The sequence below is a fragment of the Marmota flaviventris genome, unplaced genomic scaffold (genome assembly GCF_047511675.1).
Source record: "Marmota flaviventris isolate mMarFla1 unplaced genomic scaffold, mMarFla1.hap1 Scaffold_1407, whole genome shotgun sequence".
Lineage (NCBI taxonomy): Eukaryota > Metazoa > Chordata > Mammalia > Rodentia > Sciuridae > Marmota > Marmota flaviventris.
Window position 1 is genome coordinate 1 of NW_027287985.1, and position 25,184 is coordinate 25,184.

General features: G+C 55.0%; 14 non-coding genes across 14 annotated transcripts; all 14 read left to right on the forward strand.

The window, feature by feature from the left end:
• Nucleotides 1–587: 587 nt before the first annotated feature.
• On the forward strand, nt 588–679 carry LOC139703936 (small nucleolar RNA SNORD116). The gene has a single exon (XR_011706011.1). It is a non-coding gene; the product is annotated as a small nucleolar RNA SNORD116 (small nucleolar RNA).
• A 1,730-nt stretch (nt 680–2,409) lies between these two features.
• LOC139703947 (small nucleolar RNA SNORD116) lies at nt 2,410–2,501 on the forward strand. Its single transcript, XR_011706022.1, has one exon. It is a non-coding gene; the product is annotated as a small nucleolar RNA SNORD116 (small nucleolar RNA).
• A 1,730-nt stretch (nt 2,502–4,231) lies between these two features.
• Nucleotides 4,232–4,323, forward strand: LOC139703949 (small nucleolar RNA SNORD116). Its single transcript, XR_011706025.1, has one exon. It is a non-coding gene; the product is annotated as a small nucleolar RNA SNORD116 (small nucleolar RNA).
• Nucleotides 4,324–6,053: 1,730 nt separating this feature from the next.
• LOC139703950 (small nucleolar RNA SNORD116) lies at nt 6,054–6,145 on the forward strand. The gene has a single exon (XR_011706026.1). It is a non-coding gene; the product is annotated as a small nucleolar RNA SNORD116 (small nucleolar RNA).
• A 1,730-nt stretch (nt 6,146–7,875) lies between these two features.
• LOC114082077 (small nucleolar RNA SNORD116) lies at nt 7,876–7,967 on the forward strand. The gene has a single exon (XR_011706023.1). It is a non-coding gene; the product is annotated as a small nucleolar RNA SNORD116 (small nucleolar RNA).
• A 1,730-nt stretch (nt 7,968–9,697) lies between these two features.
• Nucleotides 9,698–9,789, forward strand: LOC139703951 (small nucleolar RNA SNORD116). The gene has a single exon (XR_011706027.1). It is a non-coding gene; the product is annotated as a small nucleolar RNA SNORD116 (small nucleolar RNA).
• A 1,730-nt stretch (nt 9,790–11,519) lies between these two features.
• On the forward strand, nt 11,520–11,611 carry LOC139703937 (small nucleolar RNA SNORD116). The gene has a single exon (XR_011706012.1). It is a non-coding gene; the product is annotated as a small nucleolar RNA SNORD116 (small nucleolar RNA).
• A 1,730-nt stretch (nt 11,612–13,341) lies between these two features.
• Nucleotides 13,342–13,433, forward strand: LOC139703938 (small nucleolar RNA SNORD116). The gene has a single exon (XR_011706013.1). It is a non-coding gene; the product is annotated as a small nucleolar RNA SNORD116 (small nucleolar RNA).
• A 1,731-nt stretch (nt 13,434–15,164) lies between these two features.
• On the forward strand, nt 15,165–15,256 carry LOC139703939 (small nucleolar RNA SNORD116). Its single transcript, XR_011706014.1, has one exon. It is a non-coding gene; the product is annotated as a small nucleolar RNA SNORD116 (small nucleolar RNA).
• Nucleotides 15,257–16,985: 1,729 nt separating this feature from the next.
• On the forward strand, nt 16,986–17,077 carry LOC139703944 (small nucleolar RNA SNORD116). The gene has a single exon (XR_011706019.1). It is a non-coding gene; the product is annotated as a small nucleolar RNA SNORD116 (small nucleolar RNA).
• A 1,730-nt stretch (nt 17,078–18,807) lies between these two features.
• Nucleotides 18,808–18,899, forward strand: LOC139703940 (small nucleolar RNA SNORD116). Its single transcript, XR_011706015.1, has one exon. It is a non-coding gene; the product is annotated as a small nucleolar RNA SNORD116 (small nucleolar RNA).
• Nucleotides 18,900–20,630: 1,731 nt separating this feature from the next.
• LOC139703941 (small nucleolar RNA SNORD116) lies at nt 20,631–20,722 on the forward strand. Its single transcript, XR_011706016.1, has one exon. It is a non-coding gene; the product is annotated as a small nucleolar RNA SNORD116 (small nucleolar RNA).
• A 1,730-nt stretch (nt 20,723–22,452) lies between these two features.
• LOC139703945 (small nucleolar RNA SNORD116) lies at nt 22,453–22,544 on the forward strand. The gene has a single exon (XR_011706020.1). It is a non-coding gene; the product is annotated as a small nucleolar RNA SNORD116 (small nucleolar RNA).
• A 1,730-nt stretch (nt 22,545–24,274) lies between these two features.
• Nucleotides 24,275–24,365, forward strand: LOC139703948 (small nucleolar RNA SNORD116). Its single transcript, XR_011706024.1, has one exon. It is a non-coding gene; the product is annotated as a small nucleolar RNA SNORD116 (small nucleolar RNA).
• Nucleotides 24,366–25,184: the final 819 nt, after the last annotated feature.

A 25,184-nucleotide genomic window follows, 5' to 3' on the forward strand; every position in this document is an offset into this window, starting at 1 on the left:
GGTGGGGCAGGGGCTCCTGTTGGAATCTATGTCGCGTGGGGCTCCGAGATGCCCGTGGCATTGGCCCAGAAAGGCAGGAGGTTTCCAGAGGACGTAGTTTCTCAAGTTCGTCCTTCCATGCTTGGACATCCTGTGCAGGGAAGGTGTCAGGGTCAGATGGGGTTGTAGAGTTGGATGGAGATTCTAGATGGGTTTCCTGTGGCTGGAAGTGTTTCTTGGTCACCTTAAGAGCCACATGGGACCTGAGCTAAGGCCGGCATGGCGCAGGCAACTGAAAAGTCTGCATTCCCTAACGAGCGTGTACTGAGGAGCAGCAGGCTGCGGAGCAGGCCAGTCATGGTTATTCTTCATGGGCATCCCTCTCTTTTGTCTCCTTGCATACGCATGGCAGGTCGTGTTTCCACGGAAGGATGGAAAGGTTGCCGCCGGCTCCTGTGGCTGTGGGAAGATGCCCAGGGAGGACGGGGAACACCCGCATGGCCGTGCCCTCTGTTTCCTGAGTGTGGCCCTTCATAGCTGACGATGGTAAGCGTCTCCTGGCCCCAAGTCACCGAGGTTGCTCCTTGCCAGGTTAGGGTCACAAGCGTGGATCGATGATGACTCCCACAAAAACATTCCTTGGAAGCTGAACAAAATGAGTGAAAACTCTATACCGTCGTTCTCATCGAAACTGAGGTCCACCACGTAGACGTAGGGGGCTGCAGTGAGTCGTGTGGCGGAGGGGAGAAGCCTGTGGCCCTTTGCCGATGGCGGCTGTGTGGGAATGGACCCTGGAACGTAAGGCCCTTTTCAGCCGAGTTCACTTGGCGTTAGGACTCCGAGCCTGTAGTCCTCTGAGTGTCAGTCCTGATTTGGTTTCGGCATGCATGGATGATCCAGAGCTCAAGACGTTGAGGAAGACATTGGCCTGCCCGGAGTGATTTCCTAGTGGGAGTGCGGCAGTAGGGTTCAGGCGTACTAGGAGGTTCTGGGCCATGGCCCAGGAGAGTAAGTTTCCTCCTCTTGTGGCCTGGAGACGTTTTTGCCAGGGCGAGTAGAACCATGGTGGTCTGCTGGGTGATCCAGAGAAAATTGAGGTCCTCTTTTAGCAGAAGGCGGAGGCAGGCCTAGCGCAAAGCATGGGAGACCCTTCTTTAGTGCACAGGGGCGTGGTGTTTCCGGGAGTCTGGTGGGTTTTCTCTTTTCCTGGAAATGCTACAGTGTTGCCAGTGGTATTGCCACACAATGTTGGCAGGAGCCATGGTCCACGCGGGGAAGGAAGGGTGGGTCTCCAGAGGGACCAGTGCCTGGATGAGTAGATGGACATTTGAGGGAATGCAAATGGAGAAACTGGGTCTTACCACCAAGCGGGGCCTTTTGCTGCCACTTCTGGGAATGGATCCTCCTGATAGATGGTTGACTCTCGAGTTGGGGCATCAGAAGTGCTTCAGGAAAAAGCCTTAGTATCGTTGTGTGGTTTTGGTCCGCCCGTGGGGCTGCATGCATGGTGGTTGATGTGCTTTCTGAAAGAGCACAGACGCAGTTTGGATCCCGAATGAGCCAATGTGGTGGCAGACCTCAGGCATGACTTCTCTGGTAGGAGGCGCATGTGAACCCGAGACCTCAGCTTGTAGTTTTTGAGCATAGGACAGCCGTGAATGGTTTGGGGAGTGGAAAGGCCTAACTGGGTCCAAAGTAGTGCGTAAGGATTGTTGCCTGTGCCTAAAGGAAGTAGAGAGTGATGAAATTCAGCAGTTTGCCAAGTGCCTTTCATAGGCGCTGGACAGGCGTTGAGGGTCTCCTCTCCTGCACAAGTTGTGGGGTTCAGGCATTGGAGCTTCAGGGTGGGGCAGGGGCTCCTGTTGGAATCTATGTCGCGTGGGGCTCCGAGATGCCCGTGGCATTGGCCCAGAAAGGCAGGAGGTTTCCAGAGGACGTAGTTTCTCAAGTTCGTCCTTCCATGCTTGGACATCCTGTGCAGGGAAGGTGTCAGGGTCAGATGGGGTTGTAGAGTTGGATGGAGATTCTAGATGGGTTTCCTGTGGCTGGAAGTGTTTCTTGGTCACCTTAAGAGCCACATGGGACCTGAGCTAAGGCCGGCATGGCGCAGGCAACTGAAAAGTCTGCATTCCCTAACGAGCGTGTACTGAGGAGCAGCAGGCTGTGGAGCAGGCCAGTCATGGTTATTCTTCATGGGCATCCCTCTCTTTTGTCTCCTTGCATACGCATGGCAGGTCGTGTTTCCACGGAAGGATGGAAAGGTTGCCGCCGGCTCCTGTGGCTGTGGGAAGATGCCCAGGGAGGACGGGGAACACCCGCATGGCCGTGCCCTCTGTTTCCTGAGTGTGGCCCTTCATAGCTGACGATGGTAAGCGTCTCCTGGCCCCAAGTCACCGAGGTTGCTCCTTGCCAGGTGAGGGTCACAAGCGTGGATCGATGATGACTCCCACAAAAACATTCCTTGGAAGCTGAACAAAATGAGTGAAAACTCTATACCGTCGTTCTCATCGAAACTGAGGTCCACCACGTAGACGTAGGGGGCTTCAGTGAATCGGGTGGTGGATTGGAGAAGCCTGTGGCCCTTTCCCGACGGGGGCTGTGTGGGAATGGACCCTGGAAGGGAAGGCCCTTTTCAGCCGAGTTCACTTGGCGTTAGGACTCCGAGCCTGTAGTCCTCTGAGTGTCAGTCCTGATTTGGTTTCGGCATGCATGGGTGATCCAGAGCTCAAGACGTTGAGGAAGACATTGGCCTGCCCGGGGTGATTTCCTAGTGGGTGTTCGGCAGTAGGGTTCAGGCGTACTAGGAGGTTCTGGGCCATGGCCCAGGAGAGTAAGTTTCCTCCTCTTGTGGCCTGGAGACGTTTTTGCCAGGGCGAGTAGAACCATGGTGGTCTGCTGGGTGTTCCAGAGAAAATTGAGGTCCTCTTTTAGCGGAAGGCGGAGGCAGGCCTAGCGCAAAGCATGGGAGACCCTTGTTTAGTGCACAGGGGCGTGGTGTTTCCGGGAGTCTGGTGGGTTTTCTCTTTTCCTGGAAATGCTACAGTGTTGCCAGTGGTATTGCCACACAATGTTGGCAGGAGCCATGGTCCACCCGGCGAAGGAAGGGTGGGTCTCCAGAGGGACCAGTGCCTGGATGAGTAGATGGACATTTGAGGGAATGCAAATGGAGAAACTGGGTCTTACCACCAAGCGGGGCCTTTTGCTGCCACTTCTGGGAATGGATCCTTCTGATAGATGGTTGACTCTCGAGTTGGGGCATCAGAAGTGCTTCAGGAAAAAGCCTTAGTATCGTTGTGTGCTTTTGGTCCGCCCGTGGGGCTGCATGCATGGTGGTTGATGTGCTTTCTAAAAGAGCACAGACGCAGTTTGGATCCCGAATGAGCCAATGTGGTGGCAGACCTCAGGCATGACTTCTCTGGTAGGAGGCGCATGTGAACCCGAGACCTCAGCTTGTAGTTTTTGAGCATAGGACAGCCGTGAATGGTTTGGGGAGTGGAAAGGCCTAACTGGGTCCAAAGTATTGCGTAAGGATTGTTGCCTGTGCCTGAAGGAAGTAGAGAGTGATGAAATTCAGCAGTTTGCCAAGTGCCTTTCATAGGCGCTGGACAGGCGTTGAGGGTCACCTCTCCTGCACAAGTTGTGGGGTTCAGGCATTGGAGCTTCAGGGTGGGGCAGGGGCTCCTGTTGGAATCTATGTCGCGTGGGGCTCCGAGATGCCCGTGGCATTGGCCCAGAAAGGCAGGAGGTTTCCAGAGGACGTAGTTTCTCAAGTTCGTCCTTCCATGCTTGGACATCCTGTGCAGGGAAGGTGTCAGGGTCAGATGGGGTTGTAGAGTTGGATGGAGATTCTAGATGGGTTTCCTGTGGCTGGAAGTGTTTCTTGGTCACCTTAAGAGCCACATGGGACCTGAGCTAAGGCCGGCATGGCACAGGCAACTGAAAAGTCTGCATTCCCTAACGAGCGTGTACTGAGGAGCAGCAGGCTGCGGAGCAGGCCAGTCATGGTTATTCTTCATGGGCATCCCTCTCTTTTGTCTCCTTGCATACGCATGGCAGGTCGTGTTTCCACGGAATGATGGAAAGGTTGCCGCCGGCTCCTGTGGCTGTGGGAAGATGCCCAGGGAGGACGGGGAACACCCGCATGGCCGTGCCCTCTGTTTCCTGAGTGTGGCCCTTCATAGCTGACGATGGTAAGCGTCTCCTGGCCCCAAGTCACCGAGGTTGCTCCTTGCCAGGTGAGGGTCACAAGCGTGGATCGATGATGACTCCCACAAAAACATTCCTTGGAAGCTGAACAAAATGAGTGAAAACTCTATACCGTCGTTCTCATCGAAACTGAGGTCCACCACGTATGCGTAGGGGGCTGCAGTGAGTCGGGTGGCGGAGGGGAGAAGCCTGTGGCCCTTTCCCGACGGGGGCTGTGTGGGAAAGGACCCTGGAAGGGAAGGCCCTTTTCAGCCGAGTTCACTTGGCGTTAGGACTCCGAGCCTGTAGTCCTCTGAGTGTCAGTCCTGATTTGGTTTCGGCATGCATGGGTGATCCAGAGCTCAAGACGTTTAGGAACACATTGGCCTGCCCGGGGTGATTTCCTAGTGGGTGTTCGGCAGTAGGGTTCAGGCGTACTAGGAGGTTCTGGGCCATGGCACAGGAGAGTAAGTTTCCTCCTCTTGTGGCCTGGAGACGTTTTTGCCAGGGCGAGTAGAACCATGGTGGTCTGCTGGGTGTTCCAGAGAAAATTGAGGTCCTCTTTTAGCGGAAGGCGGAGGCAGGCCTAGCGCAAAGCATGGGAGACCCTTGTTTAGTGCACAGGGGCGTGGTGTTTCCGGGAGTCTGGTGGGTTTTCTCTTTTCCTGGAAATGCTACAGTGTTGTCAGTGGTATTGCCACACAATGTTGGCAGGAGCCATGGTCCACCCGGGGAAGGAAGGGTGGGTCTCCAGAGGGACCAGTGCCTGGATGAGTAGATGGACATTTGAGGGAATGCAAATGGAGAAACTGGGTCTTACCACCAAGCGGGGCCTTTTGCTGCCACTTCTGGGAATGGATCCTCCTGATAGATGGTTGACTCTCGAGTTGGGGCATCAGAAGTGCTTCAGGAAAAAGCCTTAGTATCGTTGTGTGCTTTTGATCCGCCCGTGGGGCTGCATGCATGGTGGTTGATGTGCTTTCTGAAAGAGCACAGACGCAGTTTGGATCCCGAATGAGCCAATGTGGTGGCAGACCTCAGGCATGACTTCTCTGGTAGGAGGCGCATGTGAACCCGAGACCTCAGCTTGTAGTTTTTGAGCATAGGACAGCCGTGAATGGTTTGGGGAGTGGAAAGGCCTAACTGGGTCCAAAGTAGTGCGTAAGGATTGTTGCCTGTGCCTGAAGGAAGTAGAGAGTGATGAAATTCAGCAGTTTGCCAAGTGCCTTTCATAGGCGCTGGACAGGCGTTGAGGGTCTCGTCTCCTGCACAAGTTGTGGGGTTCAGGCATTGGAGCTTCAGGGTGGGGCAGGGGCTCCTGTTGGAATCTATGTCGCGTGGGGCTCCGAGATGCCCGTGGCATTGGCCCAGAAAGGCAGGAGGTTTCCAGAGGACGTAGTTTCTCAAGTTCGTCCTTCCATGCTTGGACATCCTGTGCAGGGAAGGTGTCAGGGTCAGATGGGGTTGTAGAGTTGGATGGAGATTCTAGATGGGTTTCCTGTGGCTGGAAGTGTTTCTTGGTCACCTTAAGAGCCACATGGGACCTGAGCTAAGGCCGGCATGGCGCAGGCAACTGAAAAGTCTGCATTCCCTAACGAGCGTGTACTGAGGAGCAGCAGGCTGTGGAGCAGGCCAGTCATGGTTATTCTTCATGGGCATCCCTCTCTTTTGTCTCCTTGCATACGCATGGCAGGTCGTGTTTCCACGGAAGGATGGAAAGGTTGCCGCCGGCTCCTGTGGCTGTGGGAAGATGCCCAGGGAGGACGGGGAACACCCGCATGGCCGTGCCCTCTGGTTCCTGAGTGTGGCCCTTCATAGCTGACGATGGTAAGCGTCTCCTGGCCCCAAGTCACCGAGGTTGCTCCTTGCCAGGTGAGGGTCACAAGCATGGATCGATGATGACTCCCACAAAAACATTCCTTGGAAGCTGAACAAAATGAGTGAAAACTCTATACCGTCGTTCTCATCGAAACTGAGGTCCACCACGTAGACGTAGGGGGCTGCAGTGAGTCGGGTGGTGGAGTGGAGAAGCCTGTGGCCCTTTGCCGACGGGGGCTGTGTGGGAATGGACCCTGGAAGGGAAGGCCCTTTTCAGCCGAGTTCACTTGGCGTTAGGACTCCGAGCCTGTAGTCCTCTGAGTGTCAGTCCTGATTTGGTTTCGGCATGCATGGGTGATCCAGAGCTCAAGACGTTGAGGAAGACATTGGCCTGCCCGGGGTGATTTCCTAGTGGGTGTTCGGCAGTAGGGTTCAGGCGTACTAGGAGGTTCTGGGCCATGGCCCAGGAGAGTAAGTTTCCTCCTCTTGTGGCCTGGAGACGTTTTTGCCAGGGCGAGTAGAACCATGGTGGTCTGCTGGGTGTTCCAGAGAAAATTGAGGTCCTCTTTTAGCGGAAGGCGGAGGCAGGCCTAGCGCAAAGCATGGGAGACCCTTGTTTAGTGCACAGGGGCGTGGTGTTTCCGGGAGTCTGGTGGGTTTTCTCTTTTCCTGGAAATGCTACAGTGTTGCCAGTGGTATTGCCACACAATGTTGGCAGGAGCCATGGTCCACCCGGCGAAGGAAGGGTGGGTCTCCAGAGGGACCAGTGCCTGGATGAGTAGATGGACATTTGAGGGAATGCAAATGGAGAAACTGGGTCTTACCACCAAGCGGGGCCTTTTGCTGCCACTTCTGGGAATGGATCCTTCTGATAGATGGTTGACTCTCGAGTTGGGGCATCAGAAGTGCTTCAGGAAAAAGCCTTAGTATCGTTGTGTGCTTTTGGTCCGCCCGTGGGGCTGCATGCATGGTGGTTGATGTGCTTTCTGAAAGAGCACAGACGCAGTTTGGATCCCGAATGAGCCAATGTGGTGGCAGACCTCAGGCATGACTTCTCTGGTAGGAGGCGCATGTGAACCCGAGACCTCAGCTTGTAGTTTTTGAGCATAGGACAGCCGTGAATGGTTTGGGGAGTGGAAAGGCCTAACTGGGTCCAAAGTAGTGCGTAAGGATTGTTGCCTGTGCCTGAAGGAAGTAGAGAGTGATGAAATTCAGCAGTTTGCCAAGTGCCTTTCATAGGCGCTGGACAGGCGTTGAGGGTCTCCTCTCCTGCACAAGTTGTGGGGTTCAGGCATTGGAGCTTCAGGGTGGGGCAGGGGCTCCTGTTGGAATCTATGTCGCGTGGGGCTCCGAGATGCCCGTGGCATTGGCCCAGAAAGGCAGGAGGTTTCCAGAGGACGTACTTTCTCAAGTTCGTCCTTCCATGCTTGGACATCCTGTGCAGGGAAGGTGTCAGGGTCAGATGGGGTTGTAGAGTTGGATGGAGATTCTAGATGGGTTTCCTGTGGCTGGAAGTGTTTCTTGGTCACCTTAAGAGCCACATGGGACCTGAGCTAAGGCCGGCATGGCGCAGGCAACTGAAAAGTCTGCATTCCCTAACGAGCGTGTACTGAGGAGCAGCAGGCTGCGGAGCAGGCCAGTCATGGTTATTCTTCATGGGCATCCCTCTCTTTTGTCTCCTTGCATACGCATGGCAGGTCGTGTTTCCACGGAAGGATGGAAAGGTTGCCGCCGGCTCCTGTGGCTGTGGGAAGATGCCCAGGGAGGACGGGGAACACCCGCATGGCCGTGCCCTCTGTTTCCTGAGTGTGGCCCTTCATAGCTGACGATGGTAAGCGTCTCCTGGCCCCAAGTCACCGAGGTTGCTCCTTGCCAGGTGAGGGTCACAAGCGTGGATCGATGATGACTCCCACAAAAACATTCCTTGGAAGCTGAATAAAATGAGTGAAAACTCTATACCGTCGTTCTCATCGAAACTGAGGTCCACCACGTAGACGTAGGGGGCTGCAGTGAGTCGGGTGGCGGAGGGGAGAAGCCTGTGGCCCTTTGCCGACGGGGGCTGTGTGGGAATGGACCCTGGAAGGGAAGGCCCTTTTCAGCCGAGTTCACTTGGCGTTAGGACTCCGAGCCTGTAGTCCTCTGATTGTCAGTCCTGATTTGGTTTCGGCATGCATGGGTGATCCAGAGCTCAAGACGTTGAGGAAGACATTGGCCTGCCCGGGGTGATTTCCTAGTGGGTGTTCGGCAGTAGGGTTCAGGCGTACTAGGAGGTTCTGGGCCATGGCAGAGGAGAGTAAGTTTCCTCCTCTTGTGGCCTGGAGACGTTTTTGCCAGGGCGAGTAGAACCATGGTGGTCTGCTGGGTGTTCCAGAGAAAATTGAAGTCCTCTTTTAGTGGAAGGCGGAGGCAGGCCCAGCGCAAAGCATGGGAGACCCTTCTTTAGTGCACAGGGGTGTGGTGTTTCCGGGAGTCTGGTGGGTTTTCTCTTTTCCTGGAAATGCTACAGTGTTGCCAGTGGTATTGCCACACAATGTTGGCAGGAGCCATGGTCCACCCGGGGAAGGAAGGGTGGGTCTCCAGAGGGACCAGTGCCTGGATGAGTAGATGGACATTTGAGGGAATGCAAATGGAGAAACTGGGTCTTACCACCAAGCGGGGCCTTTTGCTGCCACTTCTGGGAATGGATCCTTCTGATAGATGGTTGACTCTCGAGTTGGGGCATCAGAAGTGCTTCAGGAAAAAGCCTTAGTATCGTTGTGTGCTTTTGGTCCGCCCGTGGGGCTGCATGCATGGTGGTTGATGTGCTTTCTGAAAGAGCACAGACGCAGTTTGGATCCCGAATGAGCCAATGTGGTGGCAGACCTCAGGCATGACTTCTCTGGTAGGAGGCGCATGTGAACCCGAGACCTCAGCTTGTAGTTTTTGAGCATAGGACAGCCGTGAATGGTTTGGGGAGTGGAAAGGCCTAACTGGGTCCAAAGTAGTGCGTAAGGATTGTTGCCTGTGCCTGAAGGAAGTAGAGAGTGATGAAATTCAGCAGTTTGCCAAGTGCCTTTCATAGGCGCTGGACAGGCGTTGAGGGTCTCCTCTCCTGCACAAGTTGTGGGGTTCAGGCATTGGAGCTTCAGGGTGGGGCAGGGGCTCCTGTTGGAATCTATGTCGCGTGGGGCTCCGAGATGCCCGTGGCATTGGCCCAGAAAGGCAGGAGGTTTCCAGAGGACGTACTTTCTCAAGTTCGTCCTTCCATGCTTGGACATCCTGTGCAGGGAAGGTGTCAGGGTCAGATGGGGTTGTAGAGTTGGATGGAGATTCTAGATGGGTTTCCTGTGGCTGGAAGTGTTTCTTGGTCACCTTAAGAGCCACATGGGACCTGAGCTAAGGCCGGCATGGCACAGGCAACTGAAAAGTCTGCATTCCCTAACGAGCGTGTACTGAGGAGCAGCAGGCTGCGGAGCAGGCCAGTCATGGTTATTCTTCATGGGCATCCCTCTCTTTTGTCTCCTTGCATATGCATGGCAGGTCGTGTTTCCACGGAAGGATGGAAAGGTTGCCGCCGGCTCCTGTGGCTGTGGGAAGATGCCCAGGGAGGACGGGGAACACCCGCATGGCCGTGCCCTCTGTTTCCTGAGTGTGGCCCTTCATAGCTGACGATGGTAAGCGTCTCCTGGCCCCAAGTCACCGAGGTTGCTCCTTGCCAGGTGAGGGTCACAAGCGTGGATCGATGATGACTCCCACAAAAACATTCCTTGGAAGCTGAACAAAATGAGTGAAAACTCTATACCGTCGTTCTCATCGAAACTGAGGTCCACCACGTAGACGTAGGGGGCTGCAGTGAGTCGGGTGGTGGAGTGGAGAAGCCTGTGGCCCTTTGCCGACGGGGGCTGTGTGGGAATGGACCCTGGAAGGGAAGGCCCTTTTCAGCCGAGTTCACTTGGCGTTAGGACTCCGAGCCTGTAGTCCTCTGAGTGTCAGTCCTGATTTGGTTTCGGCATGCATGGGTGATCCAGAGCTCAAGACGTTGAGGAAGACATTGGCCTGCCCGGGGTGATTTCCTAGTGGGTGTTCGGCAGTAGGGTTCAGGCGTACTAGGAGGTTCTGGGCCATGGCCCAGGAGAGTAAGTTTCCTCCTCTTGTGGCCTGGAGACGTTTTTGCCAGGGCGAGTAGAACCATGGTGGTCTGCTGGGTGTTCCAGAGAAAATTGAGGTCCTCTTTTAGCGGCAGGCGGAGGCAGGCCTAGCGCAAAGCATGGGAGACCCTTGTTTAGTGCACAGGGGCGTGGTGTTTCCGGGAGTCTGGTGGGTTTTCTCTTTTCCTGGAAATGCTACAGTGTTGCCAGTGGTATTGCCACACAATGTTGGCAGGAGCCATGGTCCACCCGGCGAAGGAAGGGTGGGTCTCCAGAGGGACCAGTGCCTGGATGAGTAGATGGACATTTGAGGGAATGCAAATGGAGAAACTGGGTCTTACCACCAAGCGGGGCCTTTTGCTGCCACTTCTGGGAATGGATCCTCCTGATAGATGGTTGACTCTCGAGTTGGGGCATCAGAAGTGCTTCAGGAAAAAGCCTTAGTATCGTTGTGTGCTTTTGGTCCGCCCGTGGGGCTGCATGCATGGTGGTTGATGTGCTTTCTGAAAGAGCACAGACGCAGTTTGGATCCCGAATGAGCCAATGTGGTGGCAGACCTCAGGCATGACTTCTCTGGTAGGAGGCGCATGTGAACCCGAGACCTCAGCTTGTAGTTTTTGAGCATAGGACAGCCGTGAATGGTTTGGGGAGTGGAAAGGCCTAACTGGGTCCAAAGTAGTGCGTAAGGATTGTTGCCTGTGCCTGAAGGAAGTAGAGAGTGGTGAAATTCAGCAGTTTGCCAAGTGCCTTTCATAGGCGCTGGACAGGCGTTGAGGGTCTCCTCTCTTGCACAAGTTGTGGGGTTCAGGCATTGGAGCTTCAGGGTGGGGCAGGGGCTCCTGTTGGAATCTATGTCGCGTGGGGCTCCGAGATGCCCGTGGCATTGGCCCAGAAAGGCAGGAGGTTTCCAGAGGACGTACTTTCTCAAGTTCGTCCTTCCATGCTTGGACATCCTGTGCAGGGAAGGTGTCAGGGTCAGATTGGGTTGTAGAGTTGGATGGAGATTCTAGATGGGTTTCCTGTGGCTGGAAGTGTTTCTTGGTCACCTTAAGAGCCACATGGGACCTGAGCTAAGGCCGGCATGGCGCAGGCAACTGAAAAGTCTGCATTCCCTAACGAGCGTGTACTGAGGAGCAGCAGGCTGCGGAGCAGGCCAGTCATGGTTATTCTTCATGGGCATCCCTCTCTTTTGTCTCCTTGCATACGCATGGCAGGTCGTGCTTCCACGGAAGGATGGAAAGGTTGCCGCCGGCTCCTGTGGCTGTGGGAAGATGCCCAGGGAGGACGGGGAACACCCGCATGGCCGTGCCCTCTGTTTCCTGAGTGTGGCCCTTCATAGCTGACGATGGTAAGCGTCTCCTGGCCCCAAGTCACCGAGGTTGCTCCTTGCCAGGTGAGGGTCACAAGCGTGGATCGATGATGACTCCCACAAAAACATTCCTTGGAAGCTGAACAAAATGAGTGAAAACTCTATACCGTCGTTCTCATCGAAACTGAGGTCCACCACGTAGACGTAGGGGGCTGCAGTGAGTCGGGTGGCGGAGGGGAGAAGCCTGTGGCCCTTTGCCGACGGGGGCTCTGTGGGAATGGACCCTGGAACGAAAGGCCCTTTTCAGCCGAGTTCACTTGACGTTAGGACTCCGAGCCTGTAGTCCTCTGAGTGTCAGTCCTGATTTGGTTTCGGCATGCATGGGTGATCCAGAGCTCAAGACGTTGAGGAAGACATTGGCCTGCCCGGGGTGATTTCCTAGTGGGTGTTCGGCAGTAGGGTTCAGGCGTACTAGGAGGTTCTGGGCCATGGCCCAGGAGAGTAAGTTTCCTCCTCTTGTGGCCTGGAGACGTTTTTGCCAGGGCGAGTAGAACCATGGTGGTCTGCTGGGTGTTCCAGAGAAAATTGAGGTCCTCTTTTAGCGGAAGGCGGAGGCAGGCCTAGCGCAAAGCATGGGAGACCCTTGTTTAGTGCACAGGGGCGTGGTGTTTCCGGGAGTCTGGTGGGTTTTCTCTTTTCCTGGAAATGCTACAGTGTTGCCAGTGGTATTGCCACACAATGTTGGCAGGAGCCATGGTCCACGCGGGGAAGGAAGGGTGGGTCTCCAGAGGGACCAGTGCCTGGATGAGTAGATGGACATTTGAGGGAATGCAAATGGAGAAACTGGGTCTTACCACCAAGCGGGGCCTTTTGCTGCCACTTCTGGGAATGGATCCTCCTGATAGATGGTTGACTCTCGAGTTGGGGCATCAGAAGTGCTTCAGGAAAAAGCCTTAGTATCGTTGTGTGCTTTTGGTCCGCCCGTGGGGCTGCATGCATGGTGGTTGATGTGCTTTCTGAAAGAGCACAGACGCAGTTTGGATCCCGAATGAGCCAATGTGGTGGCAGACCTCAGGCATGACTTCTCTGGTAGGAGGCGCATGTGAACCCGAGACCTCAGCTTGTAGTTTTTGAGCATAGGACAGCCGTGAATGGTTTGGGGAGTGGAAAGGCCTAACTGGGTCCAAAGTAGTGCGTAAGGATTGTTGCCTGTGCCTGAAGGAAGTAGAGAGTGATGAAATTCAGCAGTTTGCCAAGTGCCTTTCATAGGCGCTGGACAGGCGTTGAGGGTCTCCTCTCCTGCACAAGTTGTGGGGTTCAGGGATTGGAGCTTCAGGGTGGGGCTGGGGCTCCTGTTGGAATCTATGTCGCGTGGGGCTCCGAGATGCCCGTGGCATTGGCCCAGAAAGGCAGGAGGTTTCCAGAGGACGTACTTTCTCAAGTTCGTCCTTCCATGCTTGGACATCCTGTGCAGGGAAGGTGTCAGGGTCAGATGGGGTTGTAGAGTTGGATGGAGATTCTAGATGGGTTTCCTGTGGCTGGAAGTGTTTCTTGGTCACCTTAAGAGCCACATGGGACCTGAGCTAAGGCCGGCATGGCGCAGGCAACTGAAAAGTCTGCATTCCCTAACGAGCGTGTACTGAGGAGCAGCAGGCTGCGGAGCAGGCCAGTCATGGTTATTCTTCATGGGCATTTCTCTCTTTTGTCTCCTTGCATACGCATGGCAGGTCGTGCTTCCTCGGAAGGATGGAAAGGTTGCCGCCGGCTCCTGTGGCTGTGGGAAGATGCCCAGGGAGGACGGGGAACACCCGCATGGCCGTGCCCTCTGTTTCCTGAGTGTGGCCCTTCATAGCTGACGATGGTAAGCGTCTCCTGGCCCCAAGTCACCGAGGTTGCTCCTTGCCAGGTGAGGGTCACAAGCGTGGATCGATGATGACTCCCACAAAAACATTCCTTGGAAGCTGAACAAAATGAGTGAAAACTCTATACCGTCGTTCTCATCGAAACTGAGGTCCACCACGTAGACGTAGGGGGCTGCAGTGAGTCGGGTGGCGGAGGGGAAAAACCTGTGGCCCTTTGCCGAGGGGGGCTGTGTGGGAATGGACCCTGGAAGGGAAGCCCTTTTTCAGCCGAGTTCACTTGGCGTTAGGACTCCGAGCCTGTAGTCCTCTGAGTGTCAGTCCTGATTTGGTTTCGGCATTGCATGGGTGATCCAGAGCTCAAGACGTTGAGGAAGACATTGGCCTGCCCGGGGTGATTTCCTAGTGGGAGTTCGGCAGTAGGGTTCAGGCGTACTAGGACGTTCTGGGCCATGGCCCAGGAGAGTAAGTTTCCTCCTCTTTTGGCTTGGAGACGTTTTTGCCAGGGCGAGTAGAACCATGGTGGTCTGCTGGGTGTTCCACAGAAAATTGAGGTCCTCTTTTAGCGGAAGGCGGAGGCAGGCCCAGCGCAAAGCATGGGAGACCCTTCTTTAGTGCACAGGGGCGTGGTGTTTCCGGGAGTCTGGTGGGTTTTCTCTTTTCCTGGAAATGCTACAGTGTTGCCAGTGGTATTGCCACACAATGTTGGCAGGAGCCATGGTCCACGCGGGGAAGGAAGGGTGGGTCTCCAGAGGGACCAGTGCCTGGATGAGTAGATGGACATTTGAGGGAATGCAAATGGAGAAACTGGGTCTTACCACCAAGCGGGGCCTTTTGCTGCCACTTCTGGGAATGGATCCTCCTGATAGATGGTTGACTCTCGAGTTGGGGCATCAGAAGTGCTTCAGGAAAAAGCCTTAGTATCGTTGTGTGCTTTTGGTCCGCCCGTGGGGCTGCATGCATGGTGGTTGATGTGCTTTCTGAAAGAGCACAGACGCAGTTTGGATCCCGAATGAGCCAATGTGGTGGCAGACCTCAGGCATGACTTCTCTGGTAGGAGGCGCATGTGAACCCGAGACCTCAGCTTGTAGTTTTTGAGCATAGGACAGCCGTGAATGGTTTGGGGAGTGGAAAGGCCTAACTGGGTCCAAAGTAGTGCGTAAGAATTGTTGCCTGTGCCTGAAGGAAGTAGAGAGTGATGAAATTCAGCAGTTTGCCAAGTGCCTTTCATAGGCGCTGGACAGGCGTTGAGGGTCTCCTCTCCTGCACAAGTTGTGGGGTTCAGGCATTGGAGCTTCAGGGTGGGGCTGGGGCTCCTGTTGGAATCTATGTCGCGTGGGGCTCCGAGATGCCCGTGGCATTGGCCCAGAAAGGCAGGAGGTTTCCAGAGGACGTACTTTCTCAAGTTCGTCCTTCCATGCTTGGACATCCTGTGCAGGGAAGGTGTCAGGGTCAGATGGGGTTGTAGAGTTGGATGGAGATTCTAGATGGGTTTCCTGTGGCTGGAAGTGTTTCTTGGTCACCTTAAGAGCCACATGGGACCTGAGCTAAGGCCGGAATGGCGCAGGCAACTGAAAAGTCTGCATTCCCTAACGAGCGTGTACTGAGGAGCAGCAGGCTGCGGAGCAGGCCAGTCATGGTTATTCTTCATGGGCATTTCTCTCTTTTGTCTCCTTGCATACGCATGGCAGGTCGTGCTTCCACGGAAGGATGGAAAGGTTGCCGCCGGCTCCTGTGGCTGTGGGAAGATGCCCAGGGAGGACGGGGAACACCCGCATGGCCGTGCCCTCTGTTTCCTGAGTGTGGCCCTTCATAGCTGACGATGGTAAGCGTCTCCTGGCCCCAAGTCACCGAGGTTGCTCCTTGCCAGGTGAGGGTCACAAGCGTGGATCGATGATGACTCCCACAAAAACATTCCTTGGAAGCTGAACAAAATGAGTGAAAACTCTATACCGTCGTTCTCATCGAAACTGAGGTCCACCACGTAGACGTAGGGGGCTGCAGTGAGTCGGGTGGCGGAGGGGAAAAACCTGTGGCCCTTTGCCGACGGGGGCTGTGTGGGAATGGACCCTGGAAGGGAAGGCCTTTTTCAGCCGAGTTCACTTGGCGTTAGGACTCCGAGCCTGTAGTCCTCTGAGTGTCAGTCCTGATTTGGTTTCGGCATGCATGGGTGATCCAGAGCTCAAGACGTTGAGGAAGACATTGGCCTGCCCGGGATGATTTCCTAGTGGGTGTTCGGCAGTAAGGTTCAGGCGTACTAGGAGGTTCTGGGCCATGGCCCAGGAGAGTAAGTTTCCTCCTCTTGTGGCCTGGAGACGTTTTTGCCAGGGCGAGTAGAACCATGCTGGTCTGCTGGGTGTTCCAGAGAAAGTTGAGGTCCTCTTTTAGCGGAAGGCGGAGGCAGGCCCAGCGCAAAGCATGGGAGACCCTTCTTTAGTGCACAGGGGCGTGGTGTTTCCGGGAGTCTGGTGGGTTTTCTCTTTTCCTGGAAATGCTACAGTGTTGTCAGTGGTATTGCCACACAATGTTGGCAGGAGCCATGGTCCACCCGGGGAAGGAAGGGTGTGTCTCCAGAGGGACCAGTGCCTGGATGAGTAGATGGACATTTGAGGGAATGCAAATGGAGAAACTGGGTCTTACCACCAAGCGGGGCCTTTTGCTGCCACTTCTGGGAATGGATCCTCCTGATAGATGGTTGACTCTCGAGTTGGGGCATCAGAAGTGCTTCAGGAAAAAGCCTTAGTATCGTTGTGTGCTTTTGGTCCGCCCGTGGGGCTGCATGCATGGTGGTTGATGTGCTTTCTGAAAGAGCACAGACGCAGTTTGGATCCCGAATGAGCCAATGTGGTGGCAGACCTCAGGCATGACTTCTCTGGTAGGAGGCGCTTGTGAACCCGAGACCTCAGCTTGTAGTTTTTGAGCATAGGACAGCCGTGAATGGTTTGGGGAGTGGAAAGGCCTAACTGGGTCCAAAGTAGTGCGTAAGGATTGTTGCCTGTGCCTGAAGGAAGTAGAGAGTGATGAAATTCAGCAGTTTGCCAAGTGCCTTTCATAGGCGCTGGACAGGCGTTGAGGGTCTCCTCTCCTGCACAAGTTGTGGGGTTCAGGCATTGGAGCTTCAGGGTGGGGCTGGGGCTCCTGTTGGAATCTATGTCGCGTGGGGCTCCGAGATGCCCGTGGCATTGGCCCAGAAAGGCAGGAGGTTTCCAGAGGACGTAGTTTCTCAAGTTCGTCCTTCCATGCTTGGACATCCTGTGCAGGGAAGGTGTCAGGGTCAGATGGGGTTGTAGAGTTGGATGGAGATTCTAGATGGGTTTCCTGTGGCTGGAAGTGTTTCTTGGTCACCTTAAGAGCCACATGGGACCTGAGCTAAGGCCGGCATGGCACAGGCAACTGAAAAGTCTGCATTCCCTAACGAGCGTGTACTGAGGAGCAGCAGGCTGCGGAGCAGGCCAGTCATGGTTATTCTTCATGGGCATCCCTCTCTTTTGTCTCCTTGCATACGCATGGCAGGTCGTGTTTCCACGGAAGGATGGAAAGGTTGCCGCCGGCTCCTGTGGCTGTGGGAAGATGCCCAGGGAGGACGGGGAACACCCGCATGGCCGTGCCCTCTGTTTCCTGAGTGTGGCCCTTCATACTGACGATGGTAAGCGTCTCCTGGCCCCAAGTCACCGAGGTTGCTCCTTGCCAGGTGAGGGTCACAAGCGTGGATCGATGATGACTCCCACAGAAACATTCCTTGGAAGCTGAACAAAATGAGTGAAAACTCTATACCGTCGTTCTCATCGAAACTGAGGTCCACCACGTATGCGTAGGGGGCTGCAGTGAGTCGGGTGGCGGAGCGGAGAAGCCTGTGGCCCTTTGCCGACGGGGGCTGTGTAGGAATGGACCCTGGAAGGGAAGGCCCTTTTCAGCCGAGTTCACTTGGCGTTAGGACTCCGAGCCTGTAGTCCTCTGAGTGTCAGTCCTGATTTGGTTTCGGCATGCATGGGTGATCCAGAGCTCAAGACGTTGAGGAAGACATTGGCCTGCCCGGGGTGATTTCCTAGTGGGTGTTAGGCAGTAGGGTTCAGGCGTACTAGGAGGTTCTGGGCCATGGCACAGGAGAGTAAGTTTCCTCCTCTTGTGGCCTGGAGACGTTTTTGCCAGGGCGAGTAGAACCATGGTGGTCTGCTGGGTGTTCCAGAGAAAATTGAGGTCCTCTTTTAGCGGAAGGCGGAGGCAGGCCCAGCGCAAAGCATGGGAGACCCTTGTTTAGTGCACAGGGGCGTGGTGTTTCCGGGAGTCTGGTGGGTTTTCTCTTTTCCTGGAAATGCTACAGTGTTGTCAGTGGTATTGCCACACAATGTTGGCAGGAGCCATGGTCCACCCGGGGAAGGAAGGGTGGGTCTCCAGAGGGACCAGTGCCTGGATGAGTAGATGGACATTTGAGGGAATGCAAATGGAGAAACTGGGTCTTACCACCAATCGGGGCCTTTTGCTGCCACTTCTGGGAATGGATCCTCCTGATAGATGGTTGACTCTCGAGTTGGGGCATCAGAAGTGCTTCAGGAAAAAGCCTTAGTATCGTTGTGTGCTTTTGATCCGCCCGTGGGGCTGCATACATGGTGGTTGATGTGCTTTCTGAAAGAGCACAGACGCAGTTTGGATCCCGAATGAGCCAATGTGGTGGCAGACCTCAGGCATGACTTCTCTGGTAGGAGGCGCATGTGAACCCGAGACCTCAGCTTGTAGTTTTTGAGCATAGGACAGCCGTGAATGGTTTGGAGAGTGGAAAGGCCTAACTGGGTCCAAAGTAGTGCGTAAGGATTGTTGCCTGTGCCTGAAGGAAGTAGACAGTGATGAAATTCAGCAGTTTGCCAAGTGCCTTTCATAGGCGCTGGACAGGCGTTGAGGGTCTCCTCTCCTGCACAAGTTGTGGGGTTCAGGCATTGGAGCTTCAGGGTGGGGCTGGGGCTCCTGTTGGAATCTATGTCGCGTGGGGCTCCGAGATGCCCGTGGCATTGGCCCAGAAAGGCAGGAGGTTTCCAGAGGACGTACTTTCTCAAGTTCGTCCTTCCATGCTTGGACATCCTGTGCAGGGAAGGTGTCAGGGTCAGATGGGGTTGTAGAGTTGGATGGAGATTCTAGATGGGTTTCCTGTGGCTGGAAGTGTTTCTTGGTCACCTTAAGAGCCACATGGGACCTGAGCTAAGGCCGGCATGGCGCAGGCAACTGAAAAGTCTGCATTCCCTAACGAGCGTGTACTGAGGAGCAGCAGGCTGCGGAGCAGGCCAGTCATGGTTATTCTTCATGGGCATTTCTCTCTTTTGTCTCCTTGCATACGCATGGCAGGTCGTGCTTCCTCGGAAGGATGGAAAGGTTGCCGCCGGCTCCTGTGGCTGTGGGAAGATGCCCAGGGAGGACGGGGAACACCCGCATGGCCGTGCCCTCTGTTTCCTGAGTGTGGCCCTTCATAGCTGACGATGGTAAGCGTCTCCTGGCCCCAAGTCACCGAGGTTGCTCCTTGCCAGGTGAGGGTCACAAGCGTGGATCGATGATGACTCCCACAAAAACATTCCTTGGAAGCTGAACAAAATGAGTGAAAACTCTATACCGTCGTTCTCATCGAAACTGAGGTCCACCACGTAGACGTAGGGGGCTGCAGTGAGTCGGGTGGCGGAGGGGAAAAACCTGTGGCCATTTGCCAACGGGGGCTGTGTGGGAATGGACCCTGGAAGGGAAGCCCTTTTTCAGCCGAGTTCACTGGGCGTTAGGACTCCGAGCCTGTAGTCCTCTGAGTGTCAGTCCTGATTTGGTTTCGGCATTGCATGGGTGATCCAGAGCTCAAGACGTTGAGGAAGACATTGGCCTGCCCGGGGTGATTTCCTAGTGGGAGTTCGGCAGTAGGGTTCAGGCGTACTAGGACGTTCTGGGCCATGGCCCAGGAGAGTAAGTTTCCTCCTCTTGTGGCTTGGAGACGTTTTTGCCAGGGCGAGTAGAACCATGGTGGTCTGCTGGGTGTTCCAGAGAAAATTGAGGTCCTCTTTTAGCGGAAGGCGGAGGCAGGCCCAGCGCAAAGCATGGGAGACCCTTGTTTAGTGCACAGGGGCGTGGTGTTTCCGGGAGTCTGGTGGGTTTTCTCTTTTCCTGGAAATGCTACAGTGTTGCCAGTGGTATTGCCACACAATGTTGGCAGGAGCCATGGTCCACGCGGGGAAGGAAGGGTGGGTCTCCAGAGGGACCAGTGCCTGGATGAGTAGATGGACATTTGAGGGAATGCAAATGGAGAAACTGGGTCTTACCACCAAGCGGGGCCTTTTGCTGCCACTTCTGGGAATGGATCCTCCTGATAGATGGTTGACTCTCGAGTTGGGGCATCAGAAGTGCTTCAGGAAAAAGCCTTAGTATCGTTGTGTGCTTTTGGTCCGCCCGTGGGGCTGCATGCATGGTGGTTGATGTGCTTTCTGAAAGAGCACAGACGCAGTTTGGATCCCGAATGAGCCAATGTGGTGGCAGACCTCAGGCATGACTTCTCTGGTAGGAGGCGCATGTGAACCCGAGACCTCAGCTTGTAGTTTTTGAGCATAGGACAGCCGTGAATGGTTTGGGGAGTGGAAAGGCCTAACTGGGTCCAAAGTAGTGCGTAAGGATTGTTGCCTGTGCCTGAAGGAAGTAGAGAGTGATGAAATTCAGCAGTTTGCCAAGTGCCTTTCATAGGCGCTGGACAGGCGTTGAGGGTCTCCTCTCCTGCACAAGTTGTGGGGTTCAGGCATTGGAGCTTCAGGGTGGGGCTGGGGCTCCTGTTGGAATCTATGTCGCGTGGGGCTCCGAGATGCCCGTGGCATTGGCCCAGAAAGGCAGGAGGTTTCCAGAGGACGTACTTTCTCAAGTTCGTCCTTCCATGCTTGGACATCCTGTGCAGGGAAGGTGTCAGGGTCAGATGGGGTTGTAGAGTTGGATGGAGATTCTAGATGGGTTTCCTGTGGCTGGAAGTGTTTCTTGGTCACCTTAAGAGCCACATGGGACCTGAGCTAAGGCCGGCATGGCGCAGGTAACTGAAAAGTCTGCATTCCCTAACGAGCGTGTACTGAGGAGCAGCAGGCTGCGGAGCAGGCCAGTCATGGTTATTCTTCATGGGCATTTCTCTCTTTTGTCTCCTTGCATACGCATGGCAGGTCGTGCTTCCACGGAAGGATGGAAAGGTTGCCGCCGGCTCCTGTGGCTGTGGGAAGATGCCCAGGGAGGACGGGGAACACCCGCATGGCCGTGCCCTCTGTTTCCTGAGTGTGGCCCTTCATAGCTGATGATGGTAAGCGTCTCCTGGCCCCAAGTCACCGAGGTTGCTCCTTGCCAGGTGAGGGTCACAAGCGTGGATCGATGATGACTCCCACAAAAACATTCCTTGGAAGCTGAACAAAATGAGTGAAAACTCTATACCGTCGTTCTCATCGAAACTGAGGTCCACCACGTAGACGTAGGGGGCTGCAGTGAGTCGGGTGGCGGAGGGGAAAAACCTGTGGCCCTTTGCCGACGGGGGCTGTGTGGGAATGGACCCTGGAAGGGAAGGCCTTTTTCAGCCGAGTTCACTTGGCGTTAGGACTCCGAGCCTGTAGTCCTCTGAGTGTCAGTCCTGATTTGGTTTCGGCATGCATGGGTGATCCAGAGCTCAAGACGTTGAGGAAGACATTGGCCTGCCCGGGATGATTTCCTAGTGGGTGTTCGGCAGTAAGGTTCAGGCGTACTAGGAGGTTCTGGGCCATGGCCCAGGAGAGTAAGTTTCCTCCTCTTGTGGCCTGGAGACGTTTTTGCCAGGGCGAGTAGAACCATGCTGGTCTGCTGGGTGTTCCAGAGAAAGTTGAGGTCCTCTTTTAGCGGAAGGCGGAGGCAGGCCCAGCGCAAAGCATGGGAGACCCTTCTTTAGTGCACAGGGGCGTGGTGTTTCCGGGAGTCTGGTGGGTTTTCTCTTTTCCTGGAAATGCTACAGTGTTGTCAGTGGTATTGCCACACAATGTTGGCAGGAGCCATGGTCCACCCGGGGAAGGAAGGGTGTGTCTCCAGAGGGACCAGTGCCTGGATGAGTAGATGGACATTTGAGGGAATGCAAATGGAGAAACTGGGTCTTACCACCAAGCGGGGCCTTTTGCTGCCACTTCTGGGAATGGATCCTCCTGATAGATGGTTGACTCTCGAGTTGGGGCATCAGAAGTGCTTCAGGAAAAAGCCTTAGTATCGTTGTGTGCTTTTGGTCCGCCCGTGGGGCTGCATGCATGGTGGTTGATGTGCTTTCTGAAAGAGCACAGACGCAGTTTGGATCCCGAATGAGCCAATGTGGTGGCAGACCTCAGGCATGACTTCTCTGGTAGGAGGCGCTTGTGAACCCGAGACCTCAGCTTGTAGTTTTTGAGCATAGGACAGCCGTGAATGGTTTGGGGAGTGGAAAGGCCTAACTGGGTCCAAAGTAGTGCGTAAGGATTGTTGCCTGTGCCTGAAGGAAGTAGAGAGTGATGAAATTCAGCAGTTTGCCAAGTGCCTTTCATAGGCGCTGGACAGGCGTTGAGGGTCTCCTCTCCTGCACAAGTTGTGGGGTTCAGGCATTGGAGCTTCAGGGTGGGGCTGGGGCTCCTGTTGGAATCTATGTCGCGTGGGGCTCCGAGATGCCTGTGGCATTGGCCCAGAAAGGCAGGAGGTTTCCAGAGGACGTAGTTTCTCAAGTTCGTCCTTCCATGCTTGGACATCCTGTGCAGGGAAGGTGTCAGGGTCAGATGGGGTTGTAGAGTTGGATGGAGATTCTAGATGGGTTTCCTGTGGCTGGAAGTGTTTCTTGGTCACCTTAAGAGCCACATGGGACCTGAGCTAAGGCCGGCATGGCACAGGCAACTGTAAAGTCTGCATTCCCTAACGAGCGTGTACTGAGGAGCAGCAGGCTGCGGAGCAGGCCAGTCATGGTTATTCTTCATGGGCATCCCTCTCTTTTGTCTCCTTGCATACGCATGGCAGGTCGTGTTTCCACGGAAGGATGGAAAGGTTGCCGCCGGCTCCTGTGGCTGTGGGAAGATGCCCAGGGAGGACGGGGAACACCCGCATGGCCGTGCCCTCTGTTTCCTGAGTGTGGCCCTTCATAGCTGACGATGGTAAGCGTCTCCTGGCCCCAAGTCACCGAGGTTGCTCCTTGCCAGGTGAGGGTCACAAGCGTGGATCGATGATGACTCCCACAGAAACATTCCTTGGAAGCTGAACAAAATGAGTGAAAACTCTATACCGTCGTTCTCATCGAAACTGAGGTCCACCACGTATGCGTAGGGGGCTGCAGTGAGTCGGGTGGCGGAGCGGAGAAGCCTGTGGCCCTTTGCCGACGGGGGCTGTGTAGGAATGGACCCTGGAAGGGAAGGCCCTTTTCAGCCGAGTTCACTTGGCGTTAGGACTCCGAGCCTGTAGTCCTCTGAGTGTCAGTCCTGATTTGGTTTCGGCATGCATGGGTGATCCAGAGCTCAAGACGTTGAGGAAGACATTGGCCTGCCCGGGGTGATTTCCTAGTGGGTGTTCGGCAGTAGGGTTCAGGCGTACTAGGAGGTTCTGGGCCATGGCACAGGAGAGTAAGTTTCCTCCTCTTGTGGCCTGGAGACGTTTTTGCCAGGGCGAGTAGAACCATGGTGGTCTGCTGGGTGTTCCAGAGAAAATTGAGGTCCTCTTTTAGCGGAAGGCGGAGGCAGGCCTAGCGCAAAGCATGGGAGACCCTTGTTTAGTGCACAGGGGCGTGGTGTTTCCGGGAGTCTGGTGGGTTTTCTCTTTTCCTGGAAATGCTACAGTGTTGTCAGTGGTATTGCCACACAATGTTGGCAGGAGCCATGGTCCACCCGGGGAAGGAAGGGTGTGTCTCCAGAGGGACCAGTGCCTGGATGAGTAGATGGACATTTGAGGGAATGCAAATGGAGAAACTGGGTCTTACCACCAAGCGGGGCCTTTTGCTGCCACTTCTGGGAATGGATCCTCCTGATAGATGGTTGACTCTCGAGTTGGGGCATCAGAAGTGCTTCAGGAAAAAGCCTTAGTATCGTTGTGTGCTTTTGGTCCGCCCGTGGGGCTGCATGCATGGTGGTTGATGTGCTTTCTGAAAGAGCACAGACGCAGTTTGGATCCCGAATGAGCCAATGTGGTGGCAGACCTCAGGCATGACTTCTCTGGTAGGAGGCGCTTGTGAACCCGAGACCTCAGCTTGTAGTTTTTGAGCATAGGACAGCCGTGAATGGTTTGGGGAGTGGAAAGGCCTAACTGGGTCCAAAGTAGTGCGTAAGGATTGTTGCCTGTGCCTGAAGGAAGTAGAGAGTGATGAAATTCAGCAGTTTGCCAAGTGCCTTTCATAGGCGCTGGACAGGCGTTGAGGGTCTCCTCTCCTGCACAAGTTGTGGGGTTCAGGCATTGGAGCTTCAGGGTGGGGCTGGGGCTCCTGTTGGAATCTATGTCGCGTGGGGCTCCGAGATGCCTGTGGCATTGGCCCAGAAAGGCAGGAGGTTTCCAGAGGACGTAGTTTCTCAAGTTCGTCCTTCCATGCTTGGACATCCTGTGCAGGGAAGGTGTCAGGGTCAGATGGGGTTGTAGAGTTGGATGGAGATTCTAGATGGGTTTCCTGTGGCTGGAAGTGTTTCTTGGTCACCTTAAGAGCCACATGGGACCTGAGCTAAGGCCGGCATGGCACAGGCAACTGTAAAGTCTGCATTCCCTAACGAGCGTGTACTGAGGAGCAGCAGGCTGCGGAGCAGGCCAGTCATGGTTATTCTTCATGGGCATCCCTCTCTTTTGTCTCCTTGCATACGCATGGCAGGTCGTGTTTCCACGGAAGGATGGAAAGGTTGCCGCCGGCTCCTGTGGCTGTGGGAAGATGCCCAGGGAGGACGGGGAACACCCGCATGGCCGTGCCCTCTGTTTCCTGAGTGTGGCCCTTCATAGCTGACGATGGTAAGCGTCTCCTGGCCCCAAGTCACCGAGGTTGCTCCTTGCCAGGTGAGGGTCACAAGCGTGGATCGATGATGACTCCCACAGAAACATTCTTGGAAGCTGAACAAAATGAGTGAAAACTCTATACCGTCGTTCTCATCGAAACTGAGGTCCACCACGTATGCGTAGGGGGCTGCAGTGAGTCGGGTGGCGGAGCGGAGAAGCCTGTGGCCCTTTGCCGACGGGGGCTGTGTAGGAATGGACCCTGGAAGGGAAGGCCCTTTTCAGCCGAGTTCACTTGGCGTTAGGACTCCGAGCCTGTAGTCCTCTGAGTGTCAGTCCTGATTTGGTTTCGGCATGCATGGGTGATCCAGAGCTCAAGACGTTGAGGAAGACATTGGCCTGCCCGGGGTGATTTCCTAGTGGGTGTTCGGCAGTAGGGTTCAGGCGTACTAGGAGGTTCTGGGCCATGGCACAGGAGAGTAAGTTTCCTCCTCTTGTGGCCTGGAGACGTTTTTGCCAGGGCGAGTAGAACCATGGTGGTCTGCTGGGTGTTCCAGAGAAAATTGAGGTCCTCTTTTAGCGGAAGGCGGAGGCAGGCCTAGCGCAAAGCATGGGAGACCCTTGTTTAGTGCACAGGGGCGTGGTGTTTCCGGGAGTCTGGTGGGTTTTCTCTTTTCCTGGAAATGCTACAGTGTTGTCAGTGGTATTGCCACACAATGTTGGCAGGAGCCATGGTCCACCCGGGGAAGGAAGGGTGGGTCTCCAGAGGGACCAGTGCCTGGATGAGTAGATGGACATTTGAGGGAATGCAAATGGAGAAACTGGGTCTTACCACCAATCGGGGCCTTTTGCTGCCACTTCTGGGAATGGATCCTCCTGATAGATGGTTGACTCTCGAGTTGGGGCATCAGAAGTGCTTCAGGAAAAAGCCTTAGTATCGTTGTGTGCTTTTGATCCGCCCGTGGGGCTGCATACATGGTGGTTGATGTG